The sequence below is a fragment of the Canis lupus genome, chromosome 28, assembly GCF_048164855.1.
Source record: "Canis lupus baileyi chromosome 28, mCanLup2.hap1, whole genome shotgun sequence".
NCBI classification, from domain to species: Eukaryota; Metazoa; Chordata; class Mammalia; order Carnivora; family Canidae; genus Canis; species Canis lupus.
Genome location: NC_132865.1, coordinates 26,605,617 through 26,620,630, shown reverse-complemented (window position 1 = coordinate 26,620,630; position 15,014 = coordinate 26,605,617). Strand labels below are relative to the sequence as shown.

At 41.1% G+C, this 15,014-nt stretch overlaps 1 protein-coding gene and 1 pseudogene across 3 annotated transcripts in view; one reads left to right on the top strand and one right to left on the bottom strand.

Moving 5' to 3' along the window:
* The window catches only part of MTFR1 (mitochondrial fission regulator 1), a 75,923-nt gene that overhangs the window by 4,561 nt on the left and 56,348 nt on the right, over positions 1–15,014 (top strand). The window contains exon 1 of one of the 3 annotated variants that reach the window (XM_072804437.1): positions 5,881–6,090. The exons of 1 other annotated variant lie outside the window; for it this stretch is intronic. The gene's annotated coding sequence lies outside the window, so the exon portion shown is untranslated. One more of the 3 variants, XM_072804441.1, reaches the window with a different exon arrangement.
* Positions 13,166–14,006, bottom strand: LOC140620333 (large ribosomal subunit protein uL22-like; annotated as a pseudogene).

Here is a 15,014-nt window from a genome sequence, read left to right as displayed (position 1 = left end):
GAAATGTAATCAACAAAAATCTAGGTGGTATTTAGTAGTTTCAAGCAACTGCTTTCACAAGTATGAGAATGATAAACTTGGGGTCATAAAACAGTCACATCTGAGGAGGATATATGGTGAGAGGTAAGATAGGTTGGTGAAGTATCCAGTAAGCTGTACCCAGTGACTCAGTGTAGGACCTCATTCAGAAAAGCTACATGGTGCCATTTGGGTCAGACAGATCTTGATTTTACCACTTTCTGGCTTTATGACTATACTAAGTCACTTTGGCACTAAGGACCTTAATCTCCTCTAAAAAACAGAAATCCTGGCACTTCCAAGACTGCTATAGGACTCCCACTTCGGGCTCCTGGTGCATGGAGCCTGCTTCTCCCTCTGCCTCTCTCTCTCTCTCTGTGACTATCATAAATAAATAAAAATTAAAAAAAAATAAAATAGTGTAAGAGAATACCTAGCCCAGTGTCTAGAAGATGTTCCATAAATGTAGAATTAGCCCCACTTCTCTCTGCATAAAAATATGCTCTCTAGAAAAGATCTGATAAGACCTAATTTGTAGTGATAAAATTATTGAGTTCTTACTAATACTGGAAAAGATAGAAAAGAAGCATCACTAGTCACCTTCAGAGAATTTGAAGCAACCAACTCATTTTTCTGAAAACTGGGAAATAAATGGAGAGAAACCAAGCATTAAATCTACCTTTCTTGGGGCACCTGGATGGCTCAGTGATTCAGCATCTACCTTCGGCTCAGGTTGTGATCCCAGGGTCCTGGGATCAAATCTTGCATCAGGCTTCTCGCGGGGTGCCTGCTTCTCCCTCTGCCTATGTCTCTGCCTCTCTCTGTGTGTCTCTCATGAATAAATAAAATCTTCAAATAAAAAAAAACATGCCTTTCTTATATGTATTATATTTTAGTGTAACAAAATAGTTGGTGTATGATAATCTGAAAACTGGTACACATTAAGAAACGTTCAACTTGCTTTTCTTTACAAATGTGCCTTAAGGCGACCAGTTAGCTCATAAATGACACATCCAGCCTCACCTTGTCTTTTTTTTTTTTTTTTTTAAGATTTTATTTATTCATGAGAAACACAGAGAGAGGCAGAGACACAGGCAGAGGGAGAAGCAGGCTCCATACAGGAAGCCTGACATGGGACTTGATCCTAGGTCTACAGGATCATGCCCTGGGCTGAAGGCAGTGCTAAACCGCTGAGCCACCCGGGTTGCCTCTCACCTGGTCTTAAAATGCCTCTCACAAGGGCACTTCATTGTCCTACCAGTGGTCTTTTGCTAGTTAGGTTTTTCTAGATTCAAACTCAGAACCTCTTAAGGCCCACTTCAATGTATTATATTTTCTATAGACAGGTAGTTGGAGCTGGAAAAAGTGCAGAACTAGAGAGAAAGGGTCTGGATTTTCAGAGAAGACACTAAAGCTTGCAGGTCATTCAACCTATCTTACCAAATGGGATTGTCATTAAACTTCATGTGAGACAGACTGATGGACATATTTGTCCCCTACTTTACTAACCACTGGTCATACCACACAGCTGACTGAACGTACTTCATGGGTAATATTTATTGGGCTATTGTGATAAGCCAGGTGTTATACTTAGTATTTTACACATGTTACACAATTGGTTCTCAGGCTACCCTGTGAGGTGGCTCTTTTCCCTACTGTGCAGATCAGGAAATTGAGGCCTAGGGAGGGTGATTGACTTGCTAACGGCCATGCAGCTGATAAGTGACAGAGGCATATTTTCAGTATGGGTCTGTCTGACTTGGAAGCCGAAGTTCCTTCTGAGAATTCAGCCTCACCATCTGCCAATATAAACAAATGGGAATCTGCCCTTTTGGTTAAATCTCTGCAAGGAAGCTGGCCTATAACTGGCTTTGGTCATCTTTCTATTGCCTAAAATACATTTAATAGTGACTAAATCTCTGCCTAAACAATAGTACTATAGTCCTTTAATCTGTTAGGAATTTGGAGGTCTAGAAAGGTCAAGGGACTTTTTCAAGGCTGCACAGTGAGGAGAGAGAACTCTGATTCTCCTCTACTCAATAAATACGGAAGTTTCAGTTATTCTGGATTCTGCCAAGGAAGCTGAGCCATTTATTTGGATGAAGAACTATAAAGGATCAGACACATAAAAGAAAAGTCAATTTGCTTCTAAAATCCCGGAATGGATTGCCCTGTAACCTACATTAGTTTCCAAACTTAGTTACGCAAATCATCTAAGATTTAGGGAAGGGGTATGGATATGGATTTTTAAACATATGCTCAGAAGTGGAGTTTCAGAATTATCAATCTTTTGGAAAAGATATAAATTGTATTATTTATTGCTTCCTAACAAATCACTCCAGAACTTAGCAGCTTAACAAAATAATCATTTATTATCTCATGGTTTCTGTGTATGTAGAATCCATGTGGGCCTAGCTCAGGGTCTCTGGTTTAGAGTCACAAGATTGTAATCAAGGTGTCAGTGGGACTCTAATCATCTCAAGGCTCAATAGAAAGAGGATCTTTTGCTGAGTTCACTCACATGTCTGTTAGCAGGATTCAGTTTCTCAGAGGCTGATGAAAAAAAGCTTCAGTTGCTTGATGGCTGATGGCCAGAGGCCTCTCCTCAGTTTCTTGCCACATAGGCCTCTCCTTAGGGCAACTCACAATATGGCAGTTGGACTTCTCTCAGGAGAAACCAAGAAAGAGCAAGCAAGATGGAAGCCACACTCTTTTAACCTAGTCTTGGAATTGCCATCCTATCACTCTTGTATTTGATTCATTAGGAGGAAGTCACTAGGTCAAACCCACTCTCTTCGAGAGAGAATTACGCAAGGGTGTGACTACCAGGAGGCAGGGATCATTGGGAGTATTTTTAGAGGTTACCCATCATGGAGATGTAAACAAAGAAAAACCAAGGTGATAATATATTTCCTAGCTCTGTCCACCGAGAGATGGTATGTATAAAATATAAACAAAATATAAATATACAAAATAAATGAATAAATGGGCAGAAGAAACGATTTTTTTTTTAGGAGAAACAAATCTTACTTAAAGAATTCTAAATTATTATGTAGATATTCCACTCCAGGAGTTGAAGCTTAATCTCATAACCTTTGAGGGTGGGTAGGATTTAGTGACTTGCTTCCAAGGGAATATGTAAAGAGAAGAGAATATGTAAAGAGGGTAAAAAATGCAACTTCACAGTGGAGAAACAAGCAAAAACTACCATGGTCAGGTTAACATCAGCATAAATAAATCATGCTAATATCTAATATACCCTCTGATATGATGTGATGAGAAGGGCATCTCAGTGTATGGTATTTCTCCCAAATCTTACAACCCCAGTGTAACCATGAGAAAAACAGCGGATTAATTCAAATCAAGGCATATTTTGTAATTTATGTGATCATACTCCTTAAAAATGTCATGGTCATAACAGGATTATGAGAAACAAATACTGAGAAACTCAAGAACAGGAGTCTAAGTAATGAGGCATTGATGACTTAATGCCATGTGGCATTGTGGATTGGATCCTGGAACAGGAAAAGGACATTAATAAAATCTGAGTGAGGCAGCCCCTGTGGCTTAGCAGTTTAGTGCCGCCTTTGGCCCAGGGCGTGAACCTGGGGACCCAGGATAGAGTCCCACGTTGGGCTCCCTGCATGGAGTCTGCTTCTCTCTCTCTCTCTCTCTCTCTCTCTCTCTATATATATATATATATATATATATAATAAAACTTGGGTAAAGTCTGGAGTTTAGTAAATAGTAATGTACCAATGTTGGCTCCTTAATTTTATAAATGCATCATGGTAATACACTGTTAGCATTAGGGGAAGCTGAGTGAGGGGTAAACAGGAACTTCTGAACTATCTTTGCAACTTTTCTGCAAATCTAAAATTAGGGACGCCTGGGTGGCTCAGTGGTTAAGCCTCTGGCTCAGGGTGTGATCCTGGAGTCTGGGATGGAGTCCCACATCGTGCTTCCTACATGGAGCCTGCTTCTCCCTTTGCCAATGTCTCTGCCTCTCTCTCTCTCTGTGTCTCTCATGAATAAATAAAATATTTTAAAAATAGATTTAAAAAATAAATCTAAAATTATTCTAAAATAAAGTTAATTAAAAGGAAAAAGTGAAGTATGCTGTTTATTTCAAGTATGATGACTGCAAGATTTCCCCTTACTTCCTGGCTCAGCATATTTTGCACCCTCCTTTCTCCTCTACCAGCCACAAAATTCTGATGCCAGGTGCCATGAGACACACCCACAGGTGCCCTTGTAAGATGGCATATAGTATGGCTAGGAGTATTCTGGGAAGACATTCCAACATCGTGGCAGTCAGCAATATCTAATCACAAAAGGAACCTAAGTTCAACTCAACCCTCTTCCCCTCACCCAGATCTCCAAAATGCCCAGGGCCACTCCTGAGCACCTAGTATGCAGACAGAAGCGTGAAGGAAAGGAAGCTGGAATGGAAAAAAGGCAGGTCTTGACCAATCTCTGAAGGTTGCTTTAAAACATCTTCATTTTGAAGAGTAGAAAACATATGACCATGTGAACTCAGTGCGAGGGTCCCTCCTTGGGTCTTGGAAGGGGCTGGTGCAAGTCAGGGGGTCTGAGCACAAGCTTCATTAGCTTTTCAGTAAATCCACCCTCTAAGCACTTCGGAAGAAACAAGTAAACTTTGCCAGAAATGCCGCTCTCCTTTGCTTCCACTCCTTTAGCTCAGAAGCACCAACTCTTTCGTCAAGCCTCAGCCGAAGCACACCTCTAAAATGTGTTCATTGAGTCCTCTGGCCGGCTTGGGCAGGTCTCCCAGGTTCCCAAGATTCCTTCATTATAACATTTGGTTATGTTTGTGTTTCTGTCTTCCTGTTAGTCTGTAGGCTCACTGAGGGTGTGGTTCAAGGCTTTTAAAAATCTTTGTACTGTCATAATGGGCCCTCAACAAGCCCTTAGTGAGCAAATGAATTAGTGCTCTTGCTGAAGTTGGAAAGCCCTTGCCAGGAAGGCACTTGGGCACCAGGGGTAAAACCACTCTAGCTCTGGTGCCTGCCCAGTGGCCCGTGGGATCCATTACAAAGGGAGCCTTAGGGAGACAGCCAATCAGCAGCAGCCTCCTTACAGGCCACAGAGAAATACCCACAGGTTTTTCACTCTACGTATGAATTTCTTCCTGGACCTACACACGTCACCATGCTGACTATATTGTTAGCTACAGATGTAATGATCATTTTCATGGCAGAATTATTTGAAATCTTGTGTCCCAGAATATTCAACTATTAAAAAGCATGTATCCCCAAGAATCAGACTAAACACGCAGTGGAACTGAAGACGGTAAAATGCTCCCCCATGCTCTTTGTATGCCCCACACCCTCAACCCCCCCTAAACACAAGCACACCTGGGATATGAAGTTCACGTGGGAAGATCTGCCGGCCAGACAGAAGGCCCAACAGGCTTGGGATAAAAGGGATCAGTGTAAGTCAGTTAACAAGGGCTTAAGAGTCCCGGCTTCCTTCAAGGTAATAGACACCTGCGGCTACATTAGGAATACGGGGCTTTTTTTTTTTTTTTTTTTTTTTTTGAAGATTTATTTATTCATGAGAGACACAGAGAGAGGCAGAGACACAGGCAGAGGGGGAAGGAGGCTCCATGCGGGGAGCGCGATGCCGGACTCGATTCCAGGACGCTGGGACCACGCCCTGAGCCCGAGGCAGACGCTCAACCGCTGAGCCACTCGGGCGTCCCCGGAACACGGGTCTTGCTACACACTTCGAGAATGGGGTTTACTAACAAAGTACTTTCTAGACTAGAGCAGTGAAGACACAAAGCGAAGTCCACGCGAAAGCGCCCGCCTCTCTCCGAGCAGTGCGCTTGCGCAGACGCACTGTGAGCGGCGGCAGCAGGCCTGTGGGCGGGTAGTCTCCCTTCCTCCGCGGGCAATCAGTACCCGCCTCCGGGCCGGAGGAAGCAGCTGATTGGCCAGTCTGGTCCGGGCTAGGGGCGGAGACTGGGTGATTGGCAGTAACTCCCCGGGAGAGCCAAGCTGGAAGCTGGAGCAGCGCAGGAAGGCGCCTGGCTGCCGCGCGGCAGAGGTAAGGGGGGCTAGAGACTCAAGAAGCGGTTGGCGGGGGGGTCGAGGAGGCGCTCCCAGGCTTGAGGGCGGTGGGAAGTCTCGGTAAGTAAGTAGGAGCTGAAGGACCCCCGAATTCGGGCATGCGGGGACACGCCGGGCTGCGTGGGCCGGTTGGGTGTCTCCGCGGCAGCTGAGAGGAGGTTCTCGGCGGCCGCGGCGCTGAGGCTTCTGGGGGGCGGGCGCGCCGGCGGAGCGGAGGGAAGCCGGTCCACCTGCCCCAGGGCTGGGACCCCCCCCCCTCCCCTCCCCCCCTCCCCCCGGCCCTTAGGTCGGTCCTTCGGAGCCCACAGCCCGCGCGCCAGCCGCCCCGCCGGCGGCGGCCCGGGGACGTCAGCCCTCCGCGGTGGTTGCCTGGGGCGTTGCGCTCTTTCCCGGGACTGGACGGACCGGCGTCCGCGGCGGCGCCTGGGGCCGGGCCGCGGGGACTCTGGGAGGAGGGGCGCGCTCGCTGCTCCGCCCGGGAGGCCAAACCGGGCCCACCTGGCGGGGGTTGCTGCTTCATTATCACCTCCCAGTACTGCCCAGTGTAGCTTCCTGAACGCAGCTAGGATTTTGCGTTGAGCCCTAAAGAAAAAATATCGACCTCCGGACGTTTAAAAACACGTTCTGTTATGGAAATCTTCAAACCTACCGAGGTCAAGGGGTTGGTATTAGGAACTCGGGGAACCCATCAACCAATTTCGACAATTGTCTACACATGGCCGGGCTTGCGCCCTCTCCGGGTTATTTTCTAGCAGATCCCAGACATTTAATCTTTCCTAGGTATTTCTTCGGCTTTGTCATGGTCATTAACTGTACTACTTATTATTTTTTTTTTTAATCATTTGCTTTCTAGAGGGTTTGAATAAAATAAGGCACACGTGAAGGTTTACACGGCGCAAATTTCAGTTTGTGCTACAAGAATGTGGGGAGTTCTCCGAAAGTGCAGTTTGACTATCCCGTATTCAGATTTTAAAAATAATTGAAAACGAAGGTACCAAACAACCCAGTCTTGGCAGTAGCATTATTGCTTTTTGAGCAGAAATATTAATATTGGTAATTTCTGCTTATAGGACTCTTGGTAGGTATGAGGCACTGTGAAACTCCACCTATTAAATTTTTACAACAGCCCTGTGAAGTAGGTATCCAGTTTTACAGATGAGGGGAAGAGGGGGGCTAAGCAATTTGCCGTAGGTCACACTGATATAAATAAGGGGGGACAAGGGGCTGGGGTGTCTGGGGTTTAGGATACTAAACCAGGTCCCTGCCAAGTTCTTGCTCTTTTAACCATAATTAAATTTCGTAAGAATTGTGGAATAAATGTAACTGATGTGGATTATTTCTATTGAGCTATAAATCCATAATGAAAAGAAAAACCCTGTAACTTATGAGTACAGTGATAAGATAGGTATTTTTGTTTCTTTCAAACAGTAAAAGGTTTGGGGGGGGGGGTGTGGATCCCTGGGTGGCTCAGCGGTTTGGCGCCTGCCTTTAGCCCATGGCGTGATGATGGAGTCCCACATCCGGCTCCCTGCATGGAGCCTGGTTCTCCCTCTGCCTGTGTCTCTGCCTCTCTCTGAATAAATAAAATCTTAAAACAAAACAAAAAAGCAGTAAAAGGTTAATGCAATTGAGTTTTAAGTTGAAATCTTAAGTTGAATTTAAGTATGTAAATGTAGATCAATAAATACAAGTGTTTACAATTTCAGTAGAATAGGACCAGTTAAAGGGGAAAGGAAACCAGAGGAAATATACATCAAATAATCTCTATTTCCTTTGGCACTCATCAGCTATTTATATTGAGTACTTTAAACTATATGCCTTATCTTCTCAATCTTATACGATTTCTAAACCAAAATCTACATCCAAATAGTGTTAGAGGAGTCAGGAACTAGAAAGACAGCTGGGCTTTTCAGAGCACAGTAGGAAAGACCAGTTAAATTGGAGTTTAGGATTACTACTAAAGGGATTAATTCACAAGTCTAAAGTAAAGTTAGACTCACATGTGACTTTTGGCACTTTGAGTGCCAAGTTTAAGGAGTTTGAACTTAAGCAAAACAGTGACTCACTGATTGCAACCATCTCATAGGGAGAGTGAGCTGGGCATTATCAAAGATGGCTTCACCTGAAATGTGAAAAGATTAGTAACTTGACATGGAGGATATATAGGAAATAGATGTAACTGTTGAATTTACGAATATAAGGCAAGGAATAGAGAAAAAAGCCTGAAAAAGGGGATGAACAGATGGCATGATTCTGAAGTGCTGGTAAACTTTAGTTTCCCTACGGTTTTTTTTGTTTTGTTTTTTGTTTTTTTTTTGTTTTTTTTTTTGTTTTTAAAAGTAGGCTCCACACCTAGCATGGAGCCCAGTGTGGGGCTTACCTTCCTGACCCTGAGATTGACTTGGGCTGAGATCAAGAGTTGGACTCTTAACCAACGGAGCCACACAGGCGCCCCAACAAGTTTATTTTCTTAGGCAGATTTTTTAGACTGTTGAAAAGGAAACTTAGGATCTCATAAAGAGGATTTCCATAAAAGTTACATTTTACATATATATCATGCTTAATGATGAAATATTTCCCCTGTGGGTTAAGAAATAAGACAAAAATGACTGGTATCAACGCTTCTACTGAACAGTTCATTATAGCCAGGGAAAAGACAAAGAAGATATAAAAATTGGAAACATGACATGGTAGTCATAAAAATTTGAAAATACGCTTTAACAGAACTAATTAGTACTTATTGCAAATTAGATAGCAAAATTATACAAACCATAAAACTTAGTAGCTTTAAAAAACTCCTAATAATTAAATAGTTGCAAAACCTTTACATGGAAAACTACAAAGTGTGATAAAAATTAAAGTAGATTTAAATAAATTGGGGATTGGGATGCTTGGGTGGCTCGGCAGTTGAGTATCTGCCTTCAGTTCAGGGTGTGATCCAGGTCTTGGGATCGAGTCCTGTATTGGACTCCCTTCAGGGAGCCTGCTTCTCCCTCTGCCTCTCTTTCTTGTCTCTCATGAATAAATAAATAAATCTTAAGAAATATATAAATTGGGGGTTATAGAATTTTAGTAAATTGGGAATTTGAATATTATTACTGTGTCAGTTCTCCCCATATTGATCTGTAAATTTACTGTGATTCTCATTAAATTTGACTAGGTCTTGGTTTTGTGGCAATTGAGAGATGATTCTATAATGAACATAAAAAATATTTAAGACCAAAAAGCAAGAATGATAGAAGAACAAAGTCAGAGTTTTAAAGCACTGAATATCAAAACTTAGCAAAGCTGTGATAGTTAAAACAGCGGTACAAAGAAAAGTATCTGGGGACACCTGGGTAGCTCAGCAGTTGAGCATCTGCCTTTGGCTTAGGGCGAGATCCCGGAGTCCCGGGATCATGTCCCACATCGGGCTTCCTTCATGAAGTCTGCTTCCCCCTCTGCCTATGTCTCTGCCTCTCTCTCTGTCTCATGGATAAATAAATAAATAAAATCCTAAAAAAAAATTAGGCTCAGATGGCCCTCCAGTAAACTGCTGAGACAGCTGAACATATAGAAAACATAGAAAATTAGCTTCATGCTAATCGTAAAAATGAATTTGTGGTATATCTAGAGATAAATGTACAATGTGAAAACTTTCTGAAAAACATACAGGAGAATATCTGCACGATCACTGTTATAGGCAGATACTGCTTTGTTAAGGACACAAAATACGCTGGCCAAAAAAGAAAAATAAACTGGTTTAACTACACTAAAACTCAGAACTTTGAAATTTTTATTTTATTTTTTGTAAAAGAACTTTGAAATTTTTAGAAAAAAAGTAGATTAATTTAAAATATTCTCAGTTTCAAAACTTTTAGCTAAGGTACTAATTTATTTTAAAACATCATTGTTATTTTTTTAAGATCTTATTTTTAAGTAATCTTACACCCAATGTAGGGCTCAAACTTCTTTTTTTTTTTTTTTTAAGATTTTATTTATTTATTCATGAGAGACACAGGAAGAGAGAGAGAGAGAGGCAGAGACACAGGCAGAGGGAGAAGCAGGCTCCATGCAGGTAGCCGGACGTGGGACTCGATCCCGGGTCTCCAGGATCACACCCTGGGTTGAAGATGGCACTAAACTGCTGAGCCACCCAGGCTGCCCCAAGTTTTTTTTTTTTTTTTTTTTTTTTTTTTAATTGAAGTGTAGTTGACACACAATGTTACTTTAGTTTCAGTTGTACAGCTAGTGATTCCACAAATCTCTTCTGCTAGGCTCACAGGCGTAGCTACTATGTGTTACCATACAACATTATTATAATACCATTAAATATCTTCTCTGTGCTATAGCTTTCATCCCCTGTAGCTTATTCCATAATTGGAAGCCTATGCCTCCCACTCTTCTTCACCCATTTTTTTCCATCCCCACCCCCTACCCATCTGGGAACCACTAGTGTATTCTCTGTATTTACAGGTCTAAATTGTGGTTTTCTTTTCTTAGGGTAAATACCCAGAAGTGGAATTACTGTATTGTATGGTATTTATATTTTAACTTTTTTTTTTAAGACCTTCCCTACTATTTTCCACAATGGCTGTACCAATTTACATTCCCACCAGTAGTGCGTGTGGTTCCTTTTTCTTGACATTCTTGCCAACATTTTTTTGTTTTTGAAGATTTATTTATTTGAGAGAAAGAGAAACAGACTCCCCACTGATCCAGGGAGCCTGATGTATGGCTCAATACCTGATTGAGATCAGGGATTATCCTGAGAGCATAACCTGAGCCACCTCAGCCACCCAGGCGGCCCACTTACTGTTCCTGTCTTCTTGGTACTAGACATTTTGACTGGTGTAAGGGGATAACTGTTACTTTGATTTGCACTTCCCTGATGGTTAGTGATGTTGAGCATCTTTTCATGTGTCTGTTGGTTAACACCATGACGTCTTTGGAAAATGTATATTCAAGTCCTTTCTCGATTTTTAATTGGATTGTTTGGGAGTTTTTTGGTGTGGGGTTGTATGTATATATTTTGGACATTAACCCCTTATCTGATATATCACTTGTGGATATCTTCTCCCATTCAGTAGGTTGCCTTTGATAGTTTATTTTGCTGTGCAAAAGCTTTTCAGTTTGATGTAGTTCCAGTTAATTTTTGCTTTTGTTGCCCTTGCCTGAGGAAATAGATACAAAAAAAATATTTCTAAGATTGATGTCGAAGAGTTTACTACCTGTGTTTATTTTAGTTTTATGGTTTCAGGTCTTACATTTAAGTCTTATTTTCAGTTTGTATATGGTATAAGAAAATGATCCAGTTTCATTCTTTTGCATGTAGCTGTCCAGTTTTCCCAAAAGCATTTATTGAAGAGACTGTTCCTCATTTTCTTGCCTCCTTTGTTAAAGATTGACTACCTACATGTGGGCTTTTTTCTCAATCTGTATTCTGTTCCATTGATCTTTGTGTCTTTTTTATGCCAACACCATCTGTTTTGATTTCTGTAGCTTTGTAATATATTTTGAAATCTGAAAGCATGAAATCTCCAGCTTTGTTCTTCTTAAGATTGCTTTGTAGCCAATTTTTGTAGATCGTTTGTGCTTCTATACAAATTTTAGGATTATTTGTTCTAGTTCTGTGAAAAATGCTATTGAAATTTTGATAGAGATTGCATTCTATCTGTAGATTGCTTTGGGTGATAGGGACATTTTAACAATACTAATTTCTCTAACCCATGAGCATAGTATATCTTTCCATTTTTTTCTGTCATCAGTTTCTTCTGTCAACATCTTACCGTTTTTAGAGCAAAAGGCTTTTACGCCTTGGTTAAATTTATTTGTAGGTATTTTCTTTTTAATGGAATTGTAAATGCAATTCCTTTTTCTTTAAGATTTTTATTTATTTTTCATGAGAGAGACAGAGAGGCAGAGACATAGGTAGAAGAGAGATAGGCTCCCTGTGGGGAGCCTGATGCAGAACTTGATCCCAGGACTTCGGGATCACGCCCTGAGCCAAAGGCAGACGCTCAATCATTGAGCCACCCAGGTGCCCCAAAACCCAACAGATATTAATTTTGTATCCTATATCTTTTCTGAATTTGTTTATTAGTTGTAACAGTTTTTGGTGGAGCCTTTAGGAGGTTCATGTAGTATCATGTCATCTATAAATAGTCACAATTTTTTATTTATCAATTTGGATGTCTGATAGCTGTGGCTAGGATTTGCAGTATTGTGTTTAGTAAGAGAGGCAAGAGTAGGCATCTTTGTTTTGTTCTTCATATTAGAGAAAAAGTTTTCAGCTTTTCACTGTTGAGTTCAAGATGGTAGCTGTGCGTTTGTCATATATGACTTTTATTATATTGAGATACATTCCCTCTATATCCACTTTGTTGAGGTTCTTTTTTTTTAATCATGTTGAATCTTGTCAGATGGTTTGTCTGCATCTATTGAGATGATCATGTGATTTTTATCTTTTTTATCTTTTTGTTTTATCTTTTTATCTTTTTTATCTTTTTGTTAATGTGATGTAATGCATTGATTTGCAGATGTTGAACTGAAATAATTTTGGTAATTTTCTGGTTGTTTTTCTTGTTCTTTTTGCCTTTTTCTCTTACCCTTCTCCCTTATTTAATGACTTTTAGTATTTTTTTCTTCTGAATGGGATCTTATTTATTCCCAGTGATTGATCACAGTCACATAAAACCAGTGCTCCTTACACTCCTTCATGTCCATCACCCAGTTACCTCATCCCCTCAATCCCCTCCCCTCCAACAATGCTCAGTTTGTTTCCTGTGATTAAGAGTCTCTTAGGGGTTTTTTTTTTAAAGATTGATTATGTATGTATGTATGTATGTATGTATGTGAGAGAGAGAGAGAGAGAGGCAGAGACACAGGAGGAGGGAGAAGCAGGCTCCATGCCAGGAGCGTGACATGGGACTCAATCCTGGGACTCCAGGATCGCGCCCTGGGCCAGAGGCAGGCGCTAAACCGCTGAGCCACTCAGGCATCCCCTCTTAGGTTTTTTATCCCTCTTTGATTTTGTGTTTGTTTTTCTTTCCCCTCCCTTCCCCTATGATCTTGTTTTGTTTCTTAAATTCCACATATGAATAAGATCATGTAATTGTCTTTCTTTGATTGACTTATTTATTAGCCTAGCATAATACCCTCTAGTTCTATCCACATCCTTGCAAATAGCAATATTTAAAAAAAATTTTTTTTTGAATGGCTGAGTAGTATTCTTTTTTTTTAATTTTTATTTGCATTTATTCTATGCAGAATTTACTCCCGGGCCATAAGTTTTTGTTTCTTCAGTTTCTTCTGGGATATCTTGTTCTTCTGTGCAACCTCCTCTTCTGGTTTAGGAACAATCTCTTTTTCATTTTTTTTTTGTTTTTTTGTTTTTTATTTATTTTTTATTTTTTATTTTATTTTTTTTTTTCCTGCTCTTTTTCAGTAAGAATCATCTCGATGTGGCAGGGAGAGCTCATGTATGGATTAATCCGGCCATGAGCCCTGTAGGTTCTATGTCACATCTTGGGGGCTTTATTCATCTGGATGTGCTCAATGACCAGAGAATCTACATCTAAACCCTTAAGTTCAGCATTACTCTCCGCATTTTTAAGCATGTGCAGTAAAAATTCAGCAATCTTCTTGGGCCACCGACCCTGTGTCCAGCCCCACTGTTTGGCCTGAGCACACCTACTAACTCCACCATTGTAACGACGGAATGGCACGCACTGCTTCTGCAAAGTGACATCTTTCAGATACTTGGTGGCTTTTCGAATATGTATACCCTTGATGGCCTGGGCAGTGTGTTCTTAAAGTGAACACGAAGATTTGAACCTCTCGACTTGCATGATTTTATAGGGTTTTCTGGGTCCAGCGAGTAGCGAACCATCTCCAAACCTCAGGCCGCTCGGGGGAAGAGCCTGAGTAGTATTCTATAATATATATACACACTACGTCTTTATCCATTAGTCTGTCGATGGACATCTGGGCACCTTGCATAGTTTGGTTATTGTGAACATTGCTGCTATAAACCATTGAGGTGCATGTGCCCCTTTGGATCACTACATTTGAATCTTTGGGGTAGATATGAGGTAGTGCAATTGCTGGATCATAGTGTAGCTCTATTTTCAGCATTTTGAGGAACCTCTATACTGTTTCCAGAGTGGCTGTACCAGCTTGCATTTCCACTAACAATATAAAAGAGTTCTCTTCTTTCTGCATCCTCGGCACATCTGTTATTTCCTGACTTGCTAATTTTAACCATTCTGACTGGTGTGAGGTGGTATCTCACTATGGTTTTGATTTGTATTTCCAGGATCACAAATGATGTGTGGAGCATTTTATCATATGTCTGTTGGCCATTTGTATGTTTTCTTTGGAGAAATATCTGTTCATGTCTTCTGCCCATTTCTTGGTTGGATTATTTGTTCTTTGGGTGTTGAGTAGATCTTGGATACTAGCCCTTTACCTAATAAGGCAGTTGCAAAGATCTTCCATTCGGTCACTTGTATTCTGGTTTTGTCTACTGTTTCCTTTGCTATGCAAAAGCTTTTTATCTTGATGAAATTTCAGTAGTTCATTTTTGCCTTTGTTTCCCTTGCCTTTGGAGACCAGTCTAACAAGAAGTTGCTGCTTCCAAGGTCACAGAGGCTGCTCCCTGTGTTCTCTAGAATTTTGATGGATTCCTGTCTCACATTTAGGGCTTTCATCCATTTTGAGTCTTCTTGTATATGGTGTGAGGAAATTGTCCAGTTTCATTCTTCAGGATGTGGCTGTCCAATTTTCCCAACACCATTTGTTGAAGAGACTGTCTTTTCCATTGGATATTCTTTCCTGCTTTGTCAAAGATTAGATGACCATAGAGTTGAGGGTCCATTTCTGTGTTCTCTATTATTTTCCATTGATCTATGTGTTGGTTTT